At 33.4% G+C, this 26,326-nt stretch overlaps 1 protein-coding gene across 1 annotated transcript in view; it reads right to left on the bottom strand.

Annotated features, from left to right (window-relative positions):
• Nucleotides 1-25,965, bottom strand: part of LOC137933770 (uncharacterized) — an 82,591-nt gene extending 56,626 nt beyond the window's left edge. The window contains exon 1 of the mRNA XM_068777818.1: nt 25,961-25,965. The gene's annotated coding sequence lies outside the window, so the exon portion shown is untranslated. The remainder of the gene's footprint in view (nt 1-25,960) is intronic.
• Between the last annotated feature and the right edge of the window lie 361 nt (nt 25,966-26,326).

Consider the following 26,326-nt stretch of genomic DNA (forward strand, 5'->3'; position numbering starts at 1 on the left):
GTCGTCCTGTGGCTGAAACAGTGATTAAAATGAGAACGGTTAAAGACATCCAGCATAATAGCCTGTTCAAAACTTACTAATTGTATTATTAGGCAATTTCGGAAGGTGGTTTATGAAGATGCGCCATGGAGTGATTGGCGCAAGGGCGGATCACCACTAGGTTTTCACTCAATAGCCATTTACTTTCCGACTGAAGAGTGTCCAGGTGGGCCGAACCATTTCATCTAAGTTTACTACCATTTTGGAACGCGTAAGCGCAGGAAGAAGTGGTGGAAGGAACTCCCACAACACTTCTATAATACATACATTATTCTTATCTGCCTGTTAATAAATGTTACGTCTATTGCGCTTAATCTCAATAACGACTGGGCGTCAGCTAACAATAACTCAAGCTAATAGCGTCAGTCGTTATCACGTGCCTATTGTACGTTAATTGCTCAACATAAGAGCGACTAATTAACAGCTACATACATTTATTACACAAACTATTGTAGCCATTCCGGCAGGTTTGTTAACCATTCGATTCCTTTTTATTTACCTTCAACTAACGTTGCCAAATTTGCTAACATGTTCATTATTCAATTTTATTGACCATTAGTTTCAAACAAAGTTATATTTATAATTCAAGACTACAGTAAGTATTTTGATATAAAATCCTGAACTGTAATAAAATGAAGTGTAAACTTAATAATAAAAGGCTCATGTGTAGGTTTCTTCTGTTTCTTTACTGTCTTGTCTCAAAGAACTAAATTCGTATCGCTCACATACATGGTTTATTTATTTGTTCACACAACAGTACCATTAAACACATTATTTTGTAAAGATACGCGTAAACTACTGCTGTTAAGTTTCTGGCCGATTCTTCTCAGTAAACCATTTACTGTCGTTAAATAATTGACGATACAAAAGTGTGTGTAAAAAAAACATACATAAAGATCTTTTTCAATGAGCGCTTGAAAACAGCTTAATGAAATTTTTGTAGCGTTGGTATTATGTTGGACATCGTGTCTCTGAATTTGAAATTATATTTTTTAGTTTTCTTTGAATTCGGATGAACGAATCACTTATCGTTTTTTTTTTTTTTAAAGTTGTACTTATTTTTTAATTAGCATTTCCTGTTTTCGATTTTCTTTGTTCCTAATTAACATCGAGTAGGTATTTCATACATTGGATGTTTTATACAATTGTTGTGTTTCAAATAGCACAGGTCAAGGCCAACTCCCTTATTAATTTTCTTTTACTTATTTTTCTTATTAAATATAAAGGTAACAACTTACCTACTACCTAATGTACATAAATGACAATAATGAGAATAATGAGATAACTTCGGCAGATATACGCTTAAGATTAATTATATAAAACTGTACACACGTACGTAAACTGTAAAATATTGAGAAATATTTATATATCATTTAAGAGCTAATCATACGGAATAGTGGTAGGCTTGGAAACAATGTTATATCATTAATACTTTGTGCATTAATGAAATAGGATTGCTACTCCTCACAAACAAGTTTCAAGAGGAAAGGTGGAAGCGCCCTGTGTGCGATCATCTACTCGCCTGCCAAGCGTGGCGATTACGGTATATCCACCATAGATATCTTTGAGCCTGATATGATGACGCAAACCGTATATATAATTAATAATTTTTACTAACATTACCCGTGGACTGTGAAATTCATAAAGTAAATATGAGAACACAACAAACACTTACTACAAAAGACTCGACTTCAAGGCATATAAATATTTCTATGGGTAAATTCTATGTACTTTACAAAAGGATCTGGCTTCTTTACCTTGTCATAATATTCAATTTTCTTCACCTATTCGTCTCACATATGTGACGTTTATTAATAAATCGGTAAACAGAGATTATCTTGACGTCAATAAAAATTTAATTCATCTTATAGAATAAATCAATTTTGAATTTTAAGCTTTTAATTTTTGAGTTCCTCGCATCTATCTATTAAGCTTATATAGTCGAATATTAAGACATTGAGACTATATTATTAAGATAATAAAAGATTTATGTCCCAGCATTGAAAACAATACTAAACAATGACGATTTAGTAAAATGTACACAATAATATTTTTATAATAGATATCCAAAAACGGGTGTAGCTAGTAAATAGCAGAGAGTTTAGTGTGTACATATATTAGCGAGAGGCAATTAAGCAAGTTTGTACGCCTTGTTAGCTGTGAGAAAGCTTGCGTCTGAGTAAAATCATTTTGAAACAAATCTTAGCGATTTGGTTAATAAGAGCTGTCTGCATGATATGAAAACTGTATAATCAGAAAATTACCGTGCACGTAGATAATTAAGTTTTTGAAGAGACTTCACTTTTAAATTTACATCCTAAGTGGTAGAGGAAGCTTTGCAAGGCTTTTAAATTCATATTTTGATATGCATACATTTGACATTAACTAATGGGGACAAATTATTTCTAATAAAGTCTTATGATATTTATTAGAAACGCATTTAATGATAAATCGATTTTTACTCGATGTCACATAACTCAAGTTGAAATCAGTGTTGAGGCAAGTTGTGACTCTCTACGGTATGTGAAAGGCTTCCCGTAACTTTGACAAAAGGCGTCAAAGAAGTCCGTGGAGTTTAAGCCAGTATGAGTCCGGCATTTCTCTATGGTTTTCCAAGCAGTTAAAGCTACCCCATGTAGATTTGCGCCACGAGCTAAAATATTGCAGCGGTTAACTCATATTTTAAAAACCAAAGGCGTTAAAAGTAATATTAATAATTTTGTAAATAGTTTGAAAAAGATACTTATTAGTTTTGAAAATAAGGCCATTGCAGTATAATTTTTTGTATGTTGTTCACTAAAAGAATACCTGTAGAATAACATAAAAAAACAACCTTAGCAAGTAAACATTGATGGTCCTGGGTAAGGTACGTAAAAAAGACAAAAATTTTAAACACATGTGACGTAGATCTTTAAATTGATTTTCGGCGTTAGCATTAACCTGGGCTTTGATTACTACTTGGCGTTTCTTTTATTGGATACCCTGCACATGTTTTTAATACTATTAAATTATGAGGATTACAAGGCGTTATTTTAGGGTAAATAATACACTATAGCTTTTACAATGTGGTATTAGGATATTTAGGAGTAAAGATTTTGAAGAGTCAGATATAATTTCTATCATAAATTAAATGAAACACTGTGTGAATGGCGCATGGCTGTTCCATGCGCAATGCTTGTATTGACGAAGTTATATATATATACATATATTTTACACTCCCGGCAAAATATTACCATAAAGGGTTTTTGCAGTCACGCGGCTCGTTGTTGTGACGTTTATCAGAACGGTGTCCTGTAGCAACGACGATACTCGAAGTCTTTCGTCTGTTGCGGCAACGTTTTTGAAACCGAGTCGTATATGAACAATTCGTTTTATTTTACTTATAGTATGTCAACTGCTGGGACTCGCAGGTTAACATTTGGGAGTTTGTATGTAGCTGTTAGTGCGGCTATGAATATAAAAAATAAATAATCCTACGTAGTACCGCATTAGCTTTCGTCATTTTTAAGATATCTGTTACAATATATATTCGTTGAACCAATAGTTTAAATAAAATTGTACCATTTATCCTGTGAATGTCGTCAATGCAGCTCATAAACGCTCCCTACAAGGTATAGGATTCCCAAAAAGATATTTATGAGAAGATGCAGCGTGATCGCCACGCTTGACGTACGGGTTGGCAATCGTAGTCTTGTACGCAGAAGACACTGTTACCTTTTCTCTGAAAACTTGTTTATGAGCAAAGGTAATTACATATAATTAATGTACAGGATGTAAATAAATAGGAATGTATAGCAGGAATTGAACCCGCGAGCTACGATCGCAATTCTGTCTTCTACCGCTGGGCTACTACTGTATATTACATAAAGATATACACACACACACACACATATATATATATATATATATATATATATATATATAATATACAGTACACTAACATTGCCATGCTTACAAAGGGTTACCGAAAGATATTGCTGTTCATGATTTATTGACTTCACAAAATATTTTTGATTTTTTTGTATGTTATAACCAACACATTAAATAACAAATGCAGAAGCCATATAATATAATTAAAACATAAAATTGTATAATACAAGTTAATTATTGGTAGAAATACACTGATACCTCAAATAGAACTCCTTCACTTCTGACATTAAAATTCTTATAAAAATTTTATACGCAACCCGCTCAATTCAACTTATAATTGCACTTGAATAAAGTTCCAATCACTGTTGGGTTTCTGAAACGGTATGCACGGGGGCTTGGGTAATAATATCCACATAAAAAAATATAGTTGTACTGAATGTCTATTTAGCGGAACGGCACACAATGATAATTAAAAATTTACTCGAGATCTTGATTATTCATTGTCACCGCAGAGATGCAGGATATTACGAATTCACAATTCAGTGACAGTACTTTTTTCCTTGATTTGTCTCTTGGGTCACGATCTTCTGCATTAGAAAGAACAACCGCTTGTGGTTTATTTCCTTGTCGTTTTTTGCTCAGAATGACCTTATAAATAATTGAGAGGTGGTGTCAAATAACGAAAGTCGGGTGTTGAAATAAACCTATTTAAAATATACAGATTTGAAAAATAAGAATAAAAACATCACAAAACAAATAAGGTAAAATACCCAGTAGATGACACCTTAACGATTTATCGAGATGTTTATTGAGATGGTTTGGTATGAAATCATCTTAGACGGAACTGCTTGTCATTACTGGTTGCGCTAATTATTCCCCTTTCAGAATGTGACAAGATTGTAGCAATAAAACTAATGTGTATTTTTATGTTATTTTTTAATAACATTAAAGTACTATGTTGAGTAGTTGACACCTAGTGGAAACTAAAATATTCAGTAGTTGACACTTTTTTTTTTAAGAAGTTGACATAGGTATGCTTAAATTAATATGAAGGTACAAAATGTACACAAAAAAGATATCAGCTAGTTCCATAAAAAATCTAATTTGGGGACAGAGTACACATTTCTTCTCTGACTCATTTTTAATGGCTCGTTGATATGATACAACAGGTCTTCCCAATTATAGTCCAAAAGATCCACTTTTTGAGGCCATTTCCAAAGTCTTCCACATTTCTGCATTGCCGAAATAGAAGCAGCTGTTTTGGTAACATGAGTAATAACCCCTGGAAATGACTCTTCTTCGTAATAAAATACTACATACTCTCCTACCTTCTAAAAAACGAAAAAAAATATTCAATAGTTGACACTTACAGCTCCAATAGTTGACACCTCCTGTCAACTACTGAACAAAATAGTTCAAAATTATTTTAGAAGATAAAATAGAGCAATTTAACGTTTAAGTAGCATAATTACAATAAATAAAACATTATTAGCAAATTATACTACAATCCATAAGTTGACACTCACATGTCAACTACTCAAATCTATGTGATTTCGAGTTTCAGTAATTGACATGACGCTATTTATATAATTTTTATTGAATGTGATTTTAAATAATATGCATTCACGCTTCAAACTCTAATATAATTAAAGAAATTAATGTTTATTTGACAATGTAAAATAATATTACCTTTCCAACATTAAAATTCTTTCCGCTTGCTCTTAACAAACTTCACAAGAAAATAACAATAAAAATGGTGCGAAACGTGCGGTTGCCGACATGCAAACGGGGTAACTAGCGGTGTTGTATAAGACGCCACGTTAGTTTGTTTTGGTGCTGCAAGATGTATATGCTATACCTTAGACACTATCTCGATTTATGGCAACCTGTATTTTTCTTAATATTTTATTTTCTTCCTCAAAGTGTCAACTACTAGTACAGTGTCAATTACTGGTGGTTTTACCTTATATTGTAGAATAGTAAAAAAAATATTTATGCGTTGTCAGGTCAACAATAAAGCTAACGATAACGTTTTAGATTTAGATTACTATTCAATTACAAATGCTTTATTGATGCCTAGTATCATTATTAACTTGTTTATCAATTCAGTTATATCATACTTAGTACAATAGCATTACGCCGCAATTAGCACCCTTTGGCGGGCTTAATACTGTGGCTATTTTCACACCCACTTAATATTGAACGTTCTATATTTGACATCACACTTCCACGCGATCTACTTGAAGACACACGACCCGGTTTGGAAATATCTATATGTTCGACTTTCTCGTATATCAATGTAACTTACACTACACCAATGCACAATTCGATTTAATTTATGAATTAATTACATACGTATACTAAATGAGTATTCTGTATATTTATTCTACAACGTCTCATTTTATTTGTATACTTTAGGATAAAACTATGTATTAAACGCATGGTTACATTCTTTTGATGAATATATTGTTACATACTTAAAATAATAAAACTTAGTATTTATAAATTACCTTTCCATTTTGTTTTATAAATATGTCCTTGAGGTATAAAAGAAAACACTCGGCTCCGATCGCTCGAAGCAGCCGCACGCTCCGTCCGCGTCCTACTCGCGACCAGCGCTGCCTGCTCGAGTTCTCCCCGCTGACTTTTCCCCAGCCAGCCGATCGTTCGCGCATCGTACCGCAACTTCGCTCGCGTGAGAGGTGCGCACACACCGGTTCACCTGCAACACACCCACCGTCGCGCGCAATCGAATTCCCGCTCGGAGCGGGACACGCGTCTCGCGCGGCTTAGCTCACCCTCTCGGCCCCTGTGTGGTTCTCCCCAAATAGGACAGAGAGACGCCTTAATGGTGGTGTAGCTAGTTAATCATCATCAGGGACTATCCCCTTTGCGAACAGCGCTGTTTGGCACAAGGGTGCCCAGTTCGGTTTAGAAACCGATTTAGATTAAGTATTGCCATTCGCACTCCACCCATCAGCTCCTGTGAGCAAGTTCGTTTACTCCCTGTCACCTGGCAGGGAGGTCGCGTGTGTTAGAGCCGTATCCGATTTCGGTGAGTACACTTAACTGTTTCATTCTACTTTAATTTACTATTACACACACACACAATGTCGCACCAGCAAATGCAGAATTTTGCGCGCGTCACCCCGATCTGTGTCCCTATCCTCCCAGCTCGGCTTATCACTGACTCCCTTGCTTCCCCAGACGCCGATCCCTCCGTATGTTGGGACCTAAATAAACGCCCGTCCCCTAGATCCACCGTCGTAACCAGCGACGCCGGCTCGATTTCAGTGTCCGAAATGGTGGTGGAGACCGCCTCCAAAACCAATAAAAACGAGGGCTTCACCCTCGTAAAAGGCAGGCACAGGAGGAATAGGAAGGCCCGCGCCTCCATCGGGGCGTTGTCGGGGGAAGAATTCCGCCATAAAGGCTACGAACAGCCTCAAACCAACCAACTCAGCCTCAAGCCGCACCATTACTCGCCCCCTCGCAAGAGGGAATTGCGGCGCCACCGCCGATCATATTACAGGACAAGAGTGCCTGGGTAAAGATCTCGCCCTGGCTCGACAGCCACGGCATATCCTGCCCCAAAGCGCAGAACACCGCGCAGGGGATAAGAATCCACCTTTCAACGGTGGATCATTTCCGTATGCTCACACGTCATCTCCGTTCTGTGGGACTCTCGTTCCTTACCAACACCCTCCCGGAAGAGCGGCAATTATTAGAGCGGCGTTGTCGCACACGGCCTCCCAATCGAAATTTCTTCGGACAAGATATCGTCCGACTTGAAATACCAAGGCATTCCTGCCCTTTTGGCAAAGAGGATGACTAGCGCGCGCGCGCGAAAGAAATTCCGCTAGTGCTTTTCGCAATAGAGCTCACCACGAAGTGCAAGCAGATCTTTGATCTTAAGCAGATTTGCGCCCTTTCAAAAATATCTTTTGAAGCCCCTCAAAAGAAGGGCTTAACCGGGCAGTGCCACCGCTGCTAACTAAACTAGCTAACATAACCAAACGGCAGGCCACCCCGCTAACTGTCGGGGTTGCGCTTAGGTGCGCAAGCGGCGGCCGGCAGGCCCTCCCCGCGGCGCGATGATCGTGATCCTAAAATTGCTAATTATCACCTCGTCAGGAATAACATACTACTCAGGAAGGGAGAAGGCACTATGATCTATTTCAAAAGGTCTCTTCACTGTTCCCCTCTTGACCCTCCACCACTCACCAACTTCGAAGTCTCAGCGTGTTGAATGTCCCTCACCGGACACCCTCCACTAATACTAATATCTGCATACCTCTCTGGTATCAAAGAGATACTCCGCTCGGACATTAGGACGCTCACCTCCTTAGGTCCGGCAGTCTTGATTGCTGACGACTTTAACAGCAAGCACGATAGCTGAAAACCAGCACTAACAACGCAAACGGGTCTAAACTTTGCAAAATAACCGACGGACTAGGTTTAGCCATAAAAGCTCCCGCATCTCCCACTCGTTACCCCAACAACCTGCTCCCTCACAGGGTGTCAACTATTGACGTATTCCTGGTTAGCAACGTCACTTTGCAGATTAATACTATCGAGTCGCTTCACGAACTCGACTCTGACTACCGTGCCGTCCTAATGTAACTGGGCCAGAGCGCTACAGAGGTTCTTACAAACAAAACTAGCGTTAATAGGCATGATATGAACTCCCTGCAACTCTCTAGTATTCCCGACAATCTCAACTCGCCTGAGGAAACCCTACAGGCAATAAACTCATTTGCTAAACACGTTTACTCAGCCACCGAAGAATCTACCCGGAGGACAGTCATCAAGCGCAAGTTTGTCGATTCTCTCCCGGACTATATTCGGCGCCTGATTAAACAAAAAAACGCTGCCATGAGACTCCACGATAGGTATCGCACCGAGGAGAATAGACTGCGCCTTCGCAAACTTTAAAAGCTGGTCAAAGAACGGCTCGCGGAGCACAGAAACAAAAAATGGGACGATCTGCTTAGTGACTTCAAGCCCACAAAAGACACCTTCTGCCGTCTGGCTCGAAGTCTCAAAGCAGACAATAGCTTCCTCATGCCTCCCCCCTCCAATAAGAGAATCCGACTCCTCCTTAACATTCGAACAAGGTTGAATGCCTGGCCGACAGCTTAGAGCAACAATGCATGGAATCATCTTCGCCAGGGGACTCTAACAATCCATAGCTTGATATTTTGCTTGGATGCTGTGAATAGATTCTATTTATAAATACATCTAAGTAGTAGTATTAATTTATTGATCTTATTTTCTTTTGAGGCACAATTTGTTGTTTACATGAAAAATACAACCTAAAGTGCTTATTTTAAGTAAAGAATCAGAAAACAAAATCAATAAAGAGGTAGCCAAAGTGTAAGTAACTATTGATAATCTAAACATTAATAAAAGATTGTACTGGAAAATTTTGCTGTTTGATTTATACGTTTTCAATTTATAAGAACAGTGAAAGCTATCTCTTTCAAAGAACAACAAAATATAAACTGAGGCGGATAAAAGATATCCCTCCGGGTTTTGTAATAAATTTGTACGCTGTACTTATAAAAGGTTCGTTATTTAATTAATATTAGTACCTAATAGTTTAATTATCTTTTCGGTCAGTGTAATTAAACAAAGTCATAGTCTTGAAATTTATTATCACAAGAAGAAGAACGAAAGATGTCCTGAGGCGTTTCATTATCTCTTGGTTTAATTAAGAACATTTAAATATTTTCTTTATTAATTTCTTTGTTTTATGTATCGCTAAGGAATTAAACAAATTCTATTCTGCAATTTTACAATTTACCTCTTTGTTTCTGTGGAAAAATAATGGATGGCTTCGTCTAGATGCATCTGAATTGGAAGCTAACTCAGCAAGAAAATGTAGTTCATCTTCAATCAAAACGACACTTAAGATTAATTTGTTACCAGTCAATGATGTTGACATAGTTTTGTCCGTCCCTACACGATCATCTTTTTTGTCAGATGTTATTCTGATATTACGTTAAGAGTATTTTAAAATACAGGATTAACGTTTCTCTAGGCATAATATATAACGTCGATTAATCGGATTTAATAAAGACATTTATACCTTACCAAAAATTTATATCTTATAAAATTGTAAAATAAATAGTATCTAAAGCATCAACAATCATGCATTGTTATTCTGAGTATAATTAAACACTTTCAAATAATAACATCGAAATTTGATCTAGGATATATTTATATAGATAACTTGCTATTCAGTTCACTCCTTTGCCTATATAGTAACATTAGAGTTTCGCTTTTAATGCACTAAAAGTACAAAAATATTTTTTTCGTAGCGTGGGTAAATGATAATAAATGTTCATACATATAATTTTAATGGTATATTTAAAACTCGTTAAGTTTGGAAAACGAATACTGAAAGTATAATTGGCACGGTAAAAAAATTATGTAAGCCTCTGGACAATAATTTCTTATGTAAAGGGTGTAAACAATCTGTCGAAGTTGGAGTGATTTTGCTCTTTTTAAAGAAATTAATTTTAAAAACTTATTTCAATAATTTGTAAACAAAGTTTACTTGTTGGGTTAGTGTTTTCTGTAGCCTATTTTACTGCACATTATATCGTTCTTAATGGAGTCCTTTAAAGATTCAGTCGTCAGTATGATCAAGTTATTCTATAAGAGGAAGACTGAGTTTGGATATTGAACTACACATGACAATAAATGTGTTTTCTGCTACATTGTAAGAAGAATAGAACAAAGACGGCACGACATTAGCTGTATCTACTACCGTCAAAGATCGCCTCAAATTTCCTCGATTGATATCAAAAGATATCACATAATGGTATGTTCTGCAAATTCTCAGAGGACGCGAATCAAGCTTCGAGATATTGCTGTCTAAAAGAAGCATTTGCTTGTTTTGTTAAATTATAGGGTTCCGACATTACGGTGTTGAAATTCCTGACTAAAGCAAGTCACGATTTGTTCATGACTGCGCGCGAGAAATTAGATGTTGCCATGTTTTTAACTTTCTGTATATTATGTATACAAGAATTTTTACGCTCTGTATTATTTAAAGCGATGGAGATGCATACACAGGAACATTAGGCATATCTGTTTCTCAAAATCAAGTCAAATATATTAAAAGCGGTGGCATTATTGACGGCGTTCGAATTGAAATCCGCATTCGAATTTAAATTTAAACGTGCAATAATGATTAAAAAGAAAACGTATTGTCTTTGTAGTGGTGAGCAATATGAAGATTTATTACGTGAACGCCACAACTAATTTATTGTATTTAGTTTCTCCCTATTTCACTATCTAATTTAAAATAGTGCTTCCACTCCTTTTATAGAACAAATTCTCTATTATTTAAATGGTCTCAAAGTCTTGATTTAGAAATTTCCACACATACCACACAGTTTCTCACCTACAACAAACTACATGCTGTTCGTTTGTAAAAAGAATTACCTGTTTCGATTAGAAGGTGAAAATCTCTTTGGAATTTTAAAAAGATTAGAACGTTGCCATTTTTATCACTGTCTAAGAATTATATTTTCCTTTTATATTGTCAATAATAGTCATGATTTATTTGGTTGATGGTTTTTTTACTTTTATTTATCAAAATATTTAACATATGTACATAGAATTTTGTATTTTATTTTAATTAAAAGTTTGTATGTTGTGTTATTTATTTTTAATTTAAAAATGACATTTTAGTCATCTTTAACATTAACCTACCATTACCTGTATAATTATGATTATATTTCTCCGTCATCTCTGCACTAATGGAAACTGTGGGTATACAGAGCATTGTGTTTTAAAGCAGCGCGAAGTAAAGACATGTGTAGCACAAAAGTCGACACTTTCGACGGTCTTGCAAATTGGAAAGCAGAAGTGAAAGAGAGAAGGCTACATAGCGTGCAGAGCAGATGGCCGCTGGGACTTCGACTTTTAAGTCTTCGAAAGACTGAGTGTAGGCCGTTTCAAACCGGTCCTATTGAATATTTACGGGCCTTTGTCCAGGAGTGGACGCTGAAATAATGATGATAACAATCTCTATTAAATTCCAGATTCATTTTATTTTTTCAATCTATCCAAAAGTTGCTGAGAGTTGCAAATTACGATAAAACCACCAATTGCACGTCAGTGTAATATTTATGTTTATTAGATATAAATTCAACAGTTTACGCATACAATAACACAGAATTATATAAACTGCTGTACTTACGTAATTCATTATTTTTAGTGATAATGTTAAGCGTACTACTAAAAGAGTCCAGTTGCAACCCTTATTTCAAAATTTCAAAATTAGGTCAAAGTAATTCAAGGCAGTAACGTTTAGCGGGTATCTTCCTTGTGACTGGTATCATTTTAAAAATATTAATTTTGATATATCCTCCATATAACTTAAGGTACCAAGCATTGTTTTTTTTTTTAAGGGCAAAACATCGTACAACTGATAGTAACTACAAAATATAAAGGTATAAGTCTAAAAGTTTGCAGTTACTTCAGTTGATCTAAACTAATATGCTTGATGTTTGATACCTAATCTTAATGGTGCTCCGCGACATCAGATATAGGAACAGATAAAGCGGCATATCGAAGATGAAGACTACTCTGTGTCCATCGTCACTTTAGGCAATTTTGATAATGATGCCAGGTGTTATATTTTGTGTTAAAAATTTTGTCTCATAGCGAGTATTTCACTTTATTTGTACTCCGGAACGAATTATGTTCGTTACGCGTAGTTTCAATGTATTTTTTATCTAGTTTACTCTGTGTATGAAACATAGCAACGCTGCCTTTCGAAATAGTTATTTTAAAACACAGTTTGTCTCATTAGCTTAGCAATTTTTCTAGCTGCAGTGTACATCAAAGCGGAATACAGTATTTGCATAGACAACAGGGATATGCGGAGGTAATGTTGATAATAGCTGGCTTTAGAAAAGTATCAAAAGACAATACAGACATCTTTGTGATATAATGCTTTCATGAATACATGATTATGTAGGAATTCTGATGTTCCATTTCCATAGAGATTGTTACTAATGAGTTTGTGATTGACGTTATAATCTCCTGCAAATTAGACAGCGGTCTGTTTTGCGCAGACATCACAAAACCATTTCGAGAATGTTGATTCCCACGTTAAGTTCCAGTCCATCTGGTCGGTTTGTTTCAATTTGTGTCCAAAATTGATGTTTTATTAGACATTCAAATTTACCTGTGAATATAAAGCCCGCATTGAAACAATAGTATAATATTATATTAGAAAAAGACGTGTAAGTGTACTTTTTACGGTGATCACCACAAAATACATTAGATTATGAGATATGAGTTTGTGATAGGTTTTTCAAGGATCAAAATGCCTTTGAAATTCTCGTAGTTTTAATATTTTTAATACCATTTTAGTAGAGCTCAGTCTGATTGTAGTTTAAAATAGCTTGCGAATAATCCTATGCGAAAATTAACATGAATAACTAAAATAAATAATTTATTCGTATTCGTTCGGTAAACGGTTTCCGTAGTTTGAAAAATTGTTATTTGTGATGCGACGTTAAATTTACATAACATTAATGATACATTAAACTAAGATTAAACATATTTAAATAATGATTTACATAAAGTTGGGCAAAAAACACAAACTTGACGTCTTTTTTTGAATCGCATCGATGTATAAAAGTCAGTCCTTATATATAGCACCATCCGTAACTTGTCGACATAATAGCCTGTCGTAACGTAAAAGCTTGTTGACCTCATTTTTATAAAGCTCTTAATTATACTCTTTTTTAGTTCTTACGCCATCTCCTTTATTTATAGTTTAATATTTTATAGTTAAACACCTTTTTCACTGTCATCAACATTATCGCAAACTTAAAAATTCTTGGGCTTTTGTTGGACTGGAGAAATCTACTATACCAAAAGAAGAAAGAAAGAGGCTTTGTAAGAAATTTGTGGACCGTGAAAACACCAATTTGCACCAACGCAGTAACACATTTCAATCTAAGAGGAACACGTCATTTAACAGAAATTTCTTTAAAGTTTTAAATCAATTATTGTAAAGCCAATTTGTGAACTCGAACATCTCATACTTCGGTTTTATTTTTTGGTGGACATCAAATTTGACATAGGTTGCACCATCTAGTACAAGATAATGGAACGTTTCTTCTGGAAGTGGACGAGAGTAGAACTGACCGGAAGTTCCTATTCTAGCGAAACGTTAAAACCACCGTGCAGCGACGTTGACGAGGTAGTAGATTCCACGTGGCGCTGAACGGTCGGTGATGGCGGATCGCTAACGTCCTACCGAAATTTAATCCTCGTTAATTTGCATTGTCAATGTATTATCTAAAGTTTTATTTCAATTTTGCCATACGCCACCTTTCAGAACGGAGCAATATCAGCGCAATACAATTTGGCTTCAGAAACATACGTCGCTGTGATAAACCACATCGAAGGCTTCTTGAAAAGAAGTATAGTTTTTTTAAATATTACAAATGTCGGTAATAATTATCAATGATATGTTGGCAAGATCACTATTCATTGTGTTTTATAGGGAACACGGTGAAATCTTCGAGGATTCAGTACGTTTAGATCATGTTAATTTGATTCCCATCCGCCTATCCTAATGAAATATCTTTTGTTTAAGCAAGTGACATTTATGATTAATTACCGTTCTTGAATAGTTTGCAAGATAAAAATATTAAAAGATTATTGTAATGCCTATTTTCTTGTTGTTGGCAGCATAGTCATTATTATCATGATTTCAGCCGTAAGATGTCCACTGGTGACATTACAGCATTACTTAGATTTTCGATATAATCGGTTGAAAGCCTCAGAATCCAGCATTTTCGGGCAGCATTAACAAGGTCGACACTCTACCCTGTAAGTTGATGTCCCAAGCTGCGCTTGCTACTTCGTAGTCTCCTTCCTTAAGGTCTCAGGGGTTATTAGTTCGGTACACTATGTGACTTGTGCACTGCCACTAAAAATTGCAAATCTACTGGTTTTGGATCTAGTCATCCCTGATTCGATCTTGTAAAGAAATTCCGAATCTAGCTTCTTCTGTGGCTTATTGAGTAACTGTCAGTTTGCTAATGAGGCCTATAGTAACTGAACACATTTAGTGCCGTAAGATTAGTAATACTTATACCCCTGATCTTAGATATTACGTTATAATATAAAAAAGGCTAGGTATTAAAAAATAGTAAATTCACTTGCGTTTATTTATGAATGGTATGTACCGTTTAAATTAAAAGAAAAAGAACAATAAAAACAACAGAGAATTCATAAAACTAAAAGGTGTTTTCGTTATCATTAAGAACACTCCCGAATTGTTACGAGCAAACAAAAAGTTGCCTCATTACATGTGAGGGGACACCTTCGCTCTGTTTACTGCCTCAAGTTCATTTAGTATTTTGCTGGGCTTTTTAGATAAGTCTTAATTCCCAAGCAACGTTCTTGTTACTAGTTCTTATATTATACTACTTCGTATACTTTTTAATAAATGCAAAATTGTTTCTGAGTTATAAAGCTTAGCTGAAATTATTTATTTGTTTGTTTATTTATTTAGAAAAACATAACAGATGCAGATACCTAAAATTAAGCGTTATAATATTTATTTAAGGTGTGAATAACACATATCAATAACTGTCGAGTGATTTGACTTTTTACTATCAAAAATGAAGAAGCGAAGATGTTGATTTTTCAATTATGTTATAGCTGATCCAAATTAGTATAATGATGTTCAAGGTTTGTTTATTTATTAAACTAAATCGCCGGTTGTGTTTATAACTTTGAACATATTAACAATTGTGAATTGTGAACAAATATTATTGTACCATTTAAAAAGTCTATGTACATGTTTTTAAATATTTTTTATTTTTATTTTGTCGTGCTATTTATCAATGTAAATAAAAATGACTCTCGTAATGTGTTAAGCGCAAAATTTAGGAATGGCTCACTTATCACTCACTTATTGTTTACAATTTTATCATTTAGGCTCAAAGAAGTTTCTTAAGAAAACGTTAAAAAATGGCAGTAAAATACACCATTCCTTTTGATCATTGAAGTTTAGTGTTCGTTCACAGAAAATTTATTTTAGTCAATAAATAAAGTAATTATTCCGAAATGCAACGACGGGTCAATAATTTTTAATTACGAACTAAAACTCTGAACACACAACTATGTATTTATTAAACTAATAGTGAATGATCGTTAGTTTATTGAAAGAATAAAAAGTAATTTAAACTGTTATATATATACTGTATATATACACCATAATATTATAAGATAAAATCTAAATAATACGTGTCTTTGTTCATGTTTTATGTTTTCTCTATTTTCCAAGTCTAATTTTAATGGTATTTACAATGAAGGTTTGCAATAATTAACCTATTCTCTAAGGCGTAACATCGTATCGGTTAAACAACTGCATTAAAATTTCATGTTGTGGTATCACGAAATTTCAAATGTCAATACACGACGTATTAGTAGGAACTGTACAGGTAAAGGTACTGATAGTAGTGAAAACGGAATAAACAAATAGAGCATAAATATTGTAAGTTTAGTTTACATATGCCTTACATTACATACACAATTATGATAATCGCCTATTAATTAACAATATTTAGTCTATTACCTACGTTAAGGAGATATTTTATTAAGAAGCATCAAACGATCTAAAATAAATCGTAAAAAAATGTAATATTTAACGTATAAATTGAAATTTTAGCATAATGAAAAAAAAAACTTGTCCGAAACGTGTGCGGAAAATATTGTAATATTTAAAAGTCGAATTATAATGTATGTATATGTGACTACATAAGTTAATGGTTAATATTTTGTGCATTATATACATTTCAAGTTTATTTAAAAATATTAATTGATATTCAGTCCATATTTATACCATTTTAAATTAATGCGTAACAAAATACCGTTTCCTTTGTTACGGTCTATTAAATGGCTAAAACAATGAATGCATACACCAGTGTACTGCGCCTTATATTTTAAATTTATTCTCTAAATTTATTCTAACAATGAACCAGTATAAAACAGTTCATCGGTAGGTGTCTTCTTGTGCAAATAACATAGATTATTTAGTTGGGATTTTTTATTAACTTTATCGTATTCGTAGAATGTATTTACCGCCATTATATTAATAAAATTGTTTCTATTTGAGCTTATTTTTCACAGGATGGAATAAATAAACTATTAGCTATGGTGTCTTATGCAAAAATATTATTAAATCCCTAATAGTTGTTTGAAATTTATGTTATATATAATGTTTTTGAAATATTATTACTTACAGGGTCATTGAAAATGGATGGAGGAAGAAAATGGCAACATTAGAATAGAAAGATGCATGGATTGACACGGACAAAAGACGGTTGTTAGGTGTGGTTAGGGGAAGGACTTATAAGATATTGTAATAATTAAAGTTCTAGAAGCAAATTCGAATGTTTTGCCATTGAGCATCCCACAAAATTTTTAAAGAGGTGAATCTTAAAAACAGCTCATCAGTCACCAAAAAGCTTTAAAGCTTTTATACTAATCACCATTTACAAAAATGTAATACATATAAAACAGTATTATTATACATAAAAATCAAAAATATCTGCTGTAATTTTCACGACATTGAGATCGGAAGACATCGTGTTTATTTTAAAACTCTTATAGCAATTTTCTGGTTTCGCGATTTTTTTATTACCCTTGAGGATGTTACATTATAGCCTACATTATGGCGGTATACTCTAATGTGTGCATGGTTATTTATCATAAAAAAATTTACGGACTTTTGAGATAGATACTTAAATATATTTAAAGAAAAATGTTGTTATTCCCTGGATTTAGATAAAGAAGCAAGTGCTGGAAATTTTTTAATCAAAATTCCTTGTAATATTCTTAAATATTAATACTTTCGAAACACCGTATTAATTGGTTAGCAATATTACAAATTCAATCTAAGAACAGAGCTTCAATTACGTATTTTACTCGACGTTTACGTGAGTATTCTAATAGTTGCTCTGTCCAACACTAATCTTCGTCAGAAACCGAAGGACTCAGCTTTAATTCAATACCTTGTTAGCAGTATCTACAATGCAGACGTATCATCTCAGTGGTACAAAATTAAAACATGTGTATCTCGGTAATAATATCCATACCATTTCATCCATCTATACAATGCTATAGTATAGTAACTGAAAGCGGACAAAATCTTTTGATTCATTTGTTGACCGAATATAATTAAAGGTCAAGCATTCATTAAGACTTTAGATATTTTAATATAGAATAAACTAATATGGATATAATTTATGGTCGTAGTGTTCCCACACGATAACGTTAACGAATAAATCTTTCACAGACGATTATCTAAGATGTTAAGTGTCTATTGTGATCCGTTTTTAATCGGTTTTTTTGTTGCGTTCACGTTTTGGTAATGTTCACGTACCCGCGCCAAAACGGACTGTCGCCTACGCCCCCAGCGACACCTACATCTGTCCCTTAAAACAACACGTCCCACATGAACCTATGTTTAATTTATATACACACAAAGCTGTAGAGGACTGTGTAAGTATCAAAGATTTTGTTCTAACTAATCATATTATTTTCATACGTAGTTTTTATCTTTCTATGCTTAAAAATAAGTAAAGATATACAAGAATTTAAAATTATACAAACGTATATGAAGAGATAATTTACTCATCAAAACAGAAATAAATTTTATTCCATAAAAGGGCAATTTTATTGAAGATTAGTCAGACCATTGTTTTCCCTTCTATTAATTACTCATAAAATTTTACAAATTATTAGAATCAAACAGGGTTATTTCTTGACAAAATGTACATTAACTTTAACGTTCTTATGAAAGCCAACGATATTATATGCATCAAATGTATGAGCGCCGGCGGCTAAGAAGCTGCAAGTCAGCAGGAAATTGGACGCGGTTCAGCGGAGCTTTGCACAAAAGATCGCGAAGGCCCACAGGACCGCGTCCCTGAACTCGGTCCTTACACTTGCCGGGTTGTTTCCATTCGAAATAAAATAAGATCATTCCCGGTAGATGGTAAAGGATCGGGGCCTGGAGGTATCAGTTAGCTACTCCTATACTGCTGACTGCTAACTGCTACACCCATCTTATCAGTTTGAGGTGGAGTTCTCCTATCTGAAAGAAGGTACGTCGACGGCTAAACTTGCCACTGCAACTATTTAATAGTCTGTTTATAATGACAGCAGCTGTATTGAGGACAAGGTGGGTGCAGCGTTCCGCGTCATGCAGGACGCCGCAGACCTCCACTGTAAGAAGTTCAAGTTGATCAGTTTCTGCACTGTATACCAGGCAGAGCGGCTGGCCTTAGCAGAAAGAACAGGGGGAAAATAGTTCAGTTATAATGTATGTGTAATGTGATAAAATATAAGGCTATAACATAAGATTGTATCTATAACTGTAGCTTTACCTTAAAAATGGAGATGAGAGATTAAAGGCGATGTTTAGAATATTACGAATAAAAGATATTGTGAGAAAAGAAGTAAAATGAAAAATTATTTGTTCAAAGTCCCTATCCCACTAAAGGGAACAAGAGGTCCCCAAAAACGGGACCCTTTAAAAAAGAAGTCATTATAAAGATAGAACGATGGTTTACTCTATAGCACTAATAGTGGTTGACGTACCGTCATGTCTCAAGTGACAAGCTAAACACGTAGCCGTGCAGCAATTGTTTTCCAGAAGTTTAAGTGGCGATAGAATTACATTAGTTATCTTGGTCAATTTCAGTATAAAGAGGATAATAAAAGAAAATAACAAAGTTCTTTTACCACACTTTTGAACTCCATTACAAATAAAGCCTTTTTGGAAGAAAAGTGTACTTGACTCTTATATTAATTACGAGAAATTTTATTTTAAAATAAATATATCTTCAACATAGTTCGAAATCTGCTGAGAATTTTTTAAAAAAAAAAGGGCCATAGATTTGCATTTCTAAGAAAATGTCAAACATAAATCAAAGAAATAAAATTTAAAATTATTTACAATCCTTAAAATGTATAAACTGTTTAACAATGGGAAGACGATATATTTTCTCTATACAACACAATTAGTGTTAAGTGCTTGACTGAAAAGCGAATCAGAGAAAGGTTATCTCACCGAGTATTATAAGCTGCTCCGGTCCTTTTACAATAAACTTGTGATCATGACAGCTTTGTAAAATTCAATTAATTTGAGAGAGTCAAACGTCGATATCACTCTAACCTCTTGAATTATTTCGCTTTTAGCTACTTGTAACATCTGCGGGCGGATTCCGATTTAAGTTTTATCAAAGGAAACCTTTTCCAACTAACTTAATCAAGTTTTACCATAGTTATTCGAGTTAAAAAACGTGAGCATTAATTTTTTAGTCGTACATTTAAGAAAAGTTTTCATTTCAAATGTTTAAAATTTCTACCGGCCATGAAAATCTTTGTTACTAATATCGGATAAATTATTCGTAGCCAATAGTTTAGGTAGGAATAGGAACAGCTACTTTTTAATAAAGGTCAATAAACTCAACGTGTTTGTAAACTATAATATTTCATAAACTGAGCAATTTTAGTGATAGTAAATAAGTACATGGGTTCCGGCTACACATTTAAATTTGGTTTTTCAGTCAATATTATTCTATACTCTATAATAATCTTTCTTCATTATCATAAAATATACTTGATATTCTGACGTTAGAATAATATTTTCAATATGTCTACCTTGACTTTTAGATGCTTAAAAAATAAAAAAATACGACATCGATAAGCAAGGCTAGTGAATATAATTTATCAAACATTTATACAATGATATCGTCATATTTATAATCTGTACACAATGTTTCTTTACATGTATTGTAATTGCCAGCTTTTTTTCTCTATCATATATAAACTAGTTAACCCTTTTTATCTTATTCAATATTATCGGCTTATCGCTTCTCCATATTTTTTATGGAACCTGTGTTTTCCATCTTCTCTTTGCACCCCTGGTGATCTATAGAATCTTACGATAGACGTCGAATAAGTTAAAATCTCATTCTGGTTCGGTGATTCCAAATCTAGTTGTGTGGTGGTGCAGTCCGAGTTATTTAATCTTTAGTGAAAAGCTATGTCCTCTGATAGATCTTAAGAGATTAATTTTCTGTTTTGTTCGGAGAGATCTAGAGGTAAGAGATTTTCTCTAAGAAAAAATATTTATTTTATCTCACAATATCGGGTTTTAAAACATTTTTTTTATTTATGTAGTCAACCCTGTAGAAGAGATCTTCGATATTTTAGTCTTCAAGATGATTTTCTGTTACGTTGAGATTGAAATCAGTGATATATTTTAGTTTTATAGTGCTACAATATTCTAGTGCTTGTAATATTGAATATGATATCGTGTATATATACAGCATCATTTGCGGCAAGCACAGCTCTCCTTATTTCATTAAAAAATACATATACAAAAATTTATGATGAATACTCTCTATTTATTTATTACAAGAGACTCTCATTTATTACAAGAGACATGGTTATATGACGTGGACAATTTAAACGTGGTGAAATAAACTTATAAGACAATAAACGCACTAATAAAATATTAAATTTCGAAGACTAGAAGTTGCAGGAGTTATTATATGAGGACCAAACTCAAACTCAAAAGCATTAAAGGATTTATAAGAAATAATTAGCAAATTTTTATAAACAATGCGAAACAATAAAACTAGGAACTTAATAAAATCAACGAAATAAAATCGATAAATTCCTAAAATTTGTCTCACACTTTGTGCGTGAACACCAAATGGGAAATCGCAGTTGTAGAACACTGGTTTAAGGCCATGAAAAGAAATTATTCATTGAATTAAGGCAGAAAAGTTGTTGCTTTTATCTGGCGAACTCGGTCCATGCCAAGTTCAAGATGCTTCGGAAAGAAGATCATACTTACTTACCGTCTCAGTATGAATAAGAGTAATCAAATTATGAAGCCCAGCGAGCTTGCTAATATACAATGCTTTCGCCAACAAATGATTTTGTTACACCACCCATTAATCAAAATTCAGCTGGATTGGATATAGCATGCTATATATATATATAAGCATGCTCCGTCCCATATATCAAAACCAGTGATAGACTAGAGATTGCTTAGAATGTACATCCTGTTGCACTTACTGTATTCGATTATGGTTTCTTCGGATCGACGGGGAACACACTAACAAAGCAGTATTTCATGAATTTCGTGGTAGTCGAAAAATAATTCGACGATGGCTTCCCGTTAAATATAAACTGTTTTTATAGCACGAATTTCATGAAAAACCGATGAAATTTGTAGAAACTAATGGTCATTGTTTTAAATAGTTCAATTAATATGGTAAATTAAAATCTATCTATCTCTGCACAAATTTTACCACGAATGTTATTAAATATTTATGAAGTCGGTAATAAATCAGGATTACCTAATAAATTTAACAATACCCCTCTTTACAAAGGCATATAACATTGCCAGAAACCTTATAGATTATTAATTAATTGCTGAATATGAATGAATGAAGTTCAGAGTAGAACATTTTCAATTTGCTTTCTGCTAACGAACGTTTTTTGATAACAAAAATGCATAAGATGTAGTAAACGACAGATATTTATTTTCTCCAGATATTCGTTCCAAAATAAACTTTAAAATTACTGTAACTTTTTGATATCACTCATGTGCTTCTAATATATTAATTAACTATAAGCCGAATTGTTATATTGTGCGAGCATATCTTATTAGTGCCTGTAAGCTGCATGACAATCCTTTTTCGAACACTCTTCATTTAGTTTGGCCATAATTTTTAGGTAATGTCTATTAATTGACGATAAAATTATTTGTTACTTAATATGATAATATAAGTGAAGACTTATAATTGTTTCTTAGTTCATCTACACTATTTATTTGTGTTATTTACTACAGCTGTTAGTCTTCCAAATAACTGATTCCAATTCAAATTCCAAAAAAATATTTATTCAACCTACGATGGATTATCTCTTGTTGAAGTCAAGTTGAATAAACCACCTGTTCAGATGAAATACTACAGACTCGAGAACAATAGTAAAAGGAAACTAAGCGCGGCTATATATCTATATTTGAAATAATATTAAATAAATAATCTAATAAACATTAAAATAGTCTGGTGACGAACATATAACTCTAAGGTGTATCATCTTCTATGAAACCATTTACAACGTGGTACACAAACGTTCTTTGACGTTTTTTTTTATAAATCTAGCAATAGAATCTTTCTGATCATTTTCTGGAATTGCATTGTAAAAGCGTATACGTTGCCCGTATAAAGATTTGCTAACTCGATGGATTCGAGTCTCAGTAATGCTTTTTTCTTTTCTTCCTGGTATTTATGCTGTGTATGTCACAGTTTCTGCGAAAATCGGAAATGATATTGAGAACATGTAATATAAATAAATAAATGATGTCACTTTATGTATATCTCTACTGGTTTTCAGTAGAGATATGTCATGACAATCTTTTCAATCATGACTTGTGAGTATGAACTAACATATTGCACCTTCAAAATGTTCTTTAGCTTTGTACATTAAATAAGGCATGGTATTGAACAACAATAACTTTGTTCTGGATTGTCGGTTAAATTTAAAGTGAACTGTCACTCAGGCTCTGTGTCAGTTATGATCAACGCATATTTCATGCATTGATGATCAGTAGAAATATATAACAATTGAGTGATAGTACAAGTAAAAAAAAACCGACGTAGCCAAGGGGAGTGGCACGTTGTACTAGAATTTGGCAAGTCACATAGCGCGCAGAGCAGATGAATGCTAGGACGTTCACCTACAAGTTGGATAGAAGATCTTATTGAGGTCGTCGGAACGCTGGATACATGCAGCTTCCAATCGATTCTGCAGGAAATCTACGGGGGACGCCTATGTCTATCAGTGAACGTCCTTGGACTGAAATAATGATTTGATAAGGAAGAAAATAAAAAGATATTTAGATTCTTTCGTTAGTTTTCCCAAATTTTGATTATTTAATCGATCAGGACAAAATCGTGTTATTTACCACGATTAGAGAACCTTTAAATATTCCACTATTGAACTAGACAATTACATTAAATACCCATCATCTTAATTGAAAATCTATGTGATATTGTACAAAACACGGAAATAAATTTTAGCGACATTTTAAGCAAGTAGAAAAGTAAAAAGTATTCGGGTAGACATCAAAAACCCTTGCTGCCGGAGAAGAAAGTGCTCGTTAACTTTTAAATTTGTTTCCATTTATATTCGCAAACTTAAACTTTTGTATAGGAACGCTAAAAGTATTATTCATGTTAAGATTGAAGAAGATTTTTTTTCTTTTTCTTTTGTTTGTGACAATTTTTTCACAGCAGTTATCTGTATACGGATGTGCTTGAAATAAAATGATAAATTCGAGGACTTGGTACTTTTATAGGCAAAGAGAATTATTAATCTACTAATTGCTTTATAATTATTTTTAGCCCCATATATCATGATAATCAAGTAATAACTGTAATAAATATGATTTATATACAACTTGAAACATTTTAAAAACCAGTTACCAAGTCAAAATTCAAAAACATTTGATGTTAGAATAATTATCCTTTAACAATTGATTATAAAAGTATACAAATATTAAATTTTCATTATTATAAATATTATGTAGTAAGAAACTCACTCGTAAATAAGTAGTATCACATAAAAATAATAGAAACGAAGAAATGAATAACAATTTATTTTAAGGGCGTTAAAAGTATAACGCGGTCTTAAATATATTACCGAATGGAAGTCAAAACATTTTCAGGAGAAATTTTGAATAATAACAGTGGTGTTACTGTTCATCAATTATTTATACTTTATTATACACTAAAGATAATGAAGAAAAAAAAAAGAAAAAAATTATCTATAGGTACAAGAGGCGGTCTTATCGTTCGAGGTGATCTCTACCAGACAAGCTTTGGATGGAGATGAGAAACATGAAGGAGAGGGCAGTAAATATTAACTTGCCAGAAAACTATAAACTTATAAAGTAACAACCATTTGATTTCAAGCTTTTGGGTAGATTTTAGAAGCGAAAGAGTTGCTATTAACAGAAAAATCAAAACATATGTATTTTAATATACCTCGTTCCGATTTGAAATGTATACATTCATTATGTTCCTTTGTATATAATTTAAATTATTAAAGAGATTTTGTACAATTGGTAAAGTAGATTTTTACCAATTGAAAGAAATTATAACTGTCTTATTAACACAATACACTCGGAATGAGAAGCTATTTCGCGTTTGGACCGCTACACTAAAATAAATATATTTTAATCGCAAACGTTGACATTTGACGTGACGTTAAAAATCTTGTGGTGAATAGCCACATACTCAAGTAAATATTGTTTAATATTTATAGCGGCAACATTTAGAGAAGTCAGGAATGGAGTGTGACAACCGTAAGAAAGGGGAAACGACAGACGTTCATGCAACAATATCGAATATATAAAACTGTAAAACATAAACAAGTAATAAATACAAATTGTACACAGTAAGAAGTTTATATTATTTCTCCAAGAGTGACGCTCACAATGTCAAATATTCAACCTTATTCCATAATTCAAATGTAGTTGAAAAAATAGCATAGGCTATAAATAATTTATTAGTAATAATTTGCAAGAACCGTTCGTCGCCGTTTAATAAAGATGAGAACTTGTGAATGACACTAGGCTTATAAAAGATATTGAATCGCTCTCAAAATTGCCATACCATGTCGAGTAGATCGCAAATTGCTCCGGAGGCCAATTTTGATTATCGTTGTGAATAAAATTTATATTAAATTCGTTAAGACGTACCAAAAATTTTAATAGTGAATTATAATTAATTATCACGTTTTTTTACAAATATTATAACAATAGTTTCCCAAATAAACAGAATCTTAATTTAACACAAAAATATTCATGGTTACTTTATCTGTAAACAATATCAATATTGTTTACAGATGTTAAATCAGAGCTTAACTGTTCGTTTGGTGGTATTATTTTCATTAGCAGGTGTCTTTTACTTTTTGTTTTTGAGCGGTACCTCCGCGGTATGTCTTTGTGGCGCCATTGTTCAATTGCAAATGTGATGACCGTTGTTGCTATTTACGCTCTGCTGTATTTTATACTGAGAAACGCAATGTTTAATCACATTCTTATATTGTTATCTGGTGAATTTGTTCATCGTTTCATTCTATTTTATTAATCTGTTTTTATAATTATATTATATAATTATATAATAATTAATATTTAATTATTATATATAATTATATTATAATTAAATATTAATTATTAATTAAAAAAAAGTTTTTGGTATCCAGGTAAAGAAGTAATGAAATTTGTATGTCAAACTGGCGTACACTGCTGCCAAGTGACATTTGTAGATTCCTC

Source organism: Battus philenor, unplaced genomic scaffold, assembly GCF_028537555.1.
Source record: "Battus philenor isolate CCGP_79_NKW_IND1 unplaced genomic scaffold, ilBatPhil1.0.hap1 SCAF_14, whole genome shotgun sequence".
Taxonomy (NCBI): Eukaryota; Metazoa; Arthropoda; class Insecta; order Lepidoptera; family Papilionidae; genus Battus; species Battus philenor.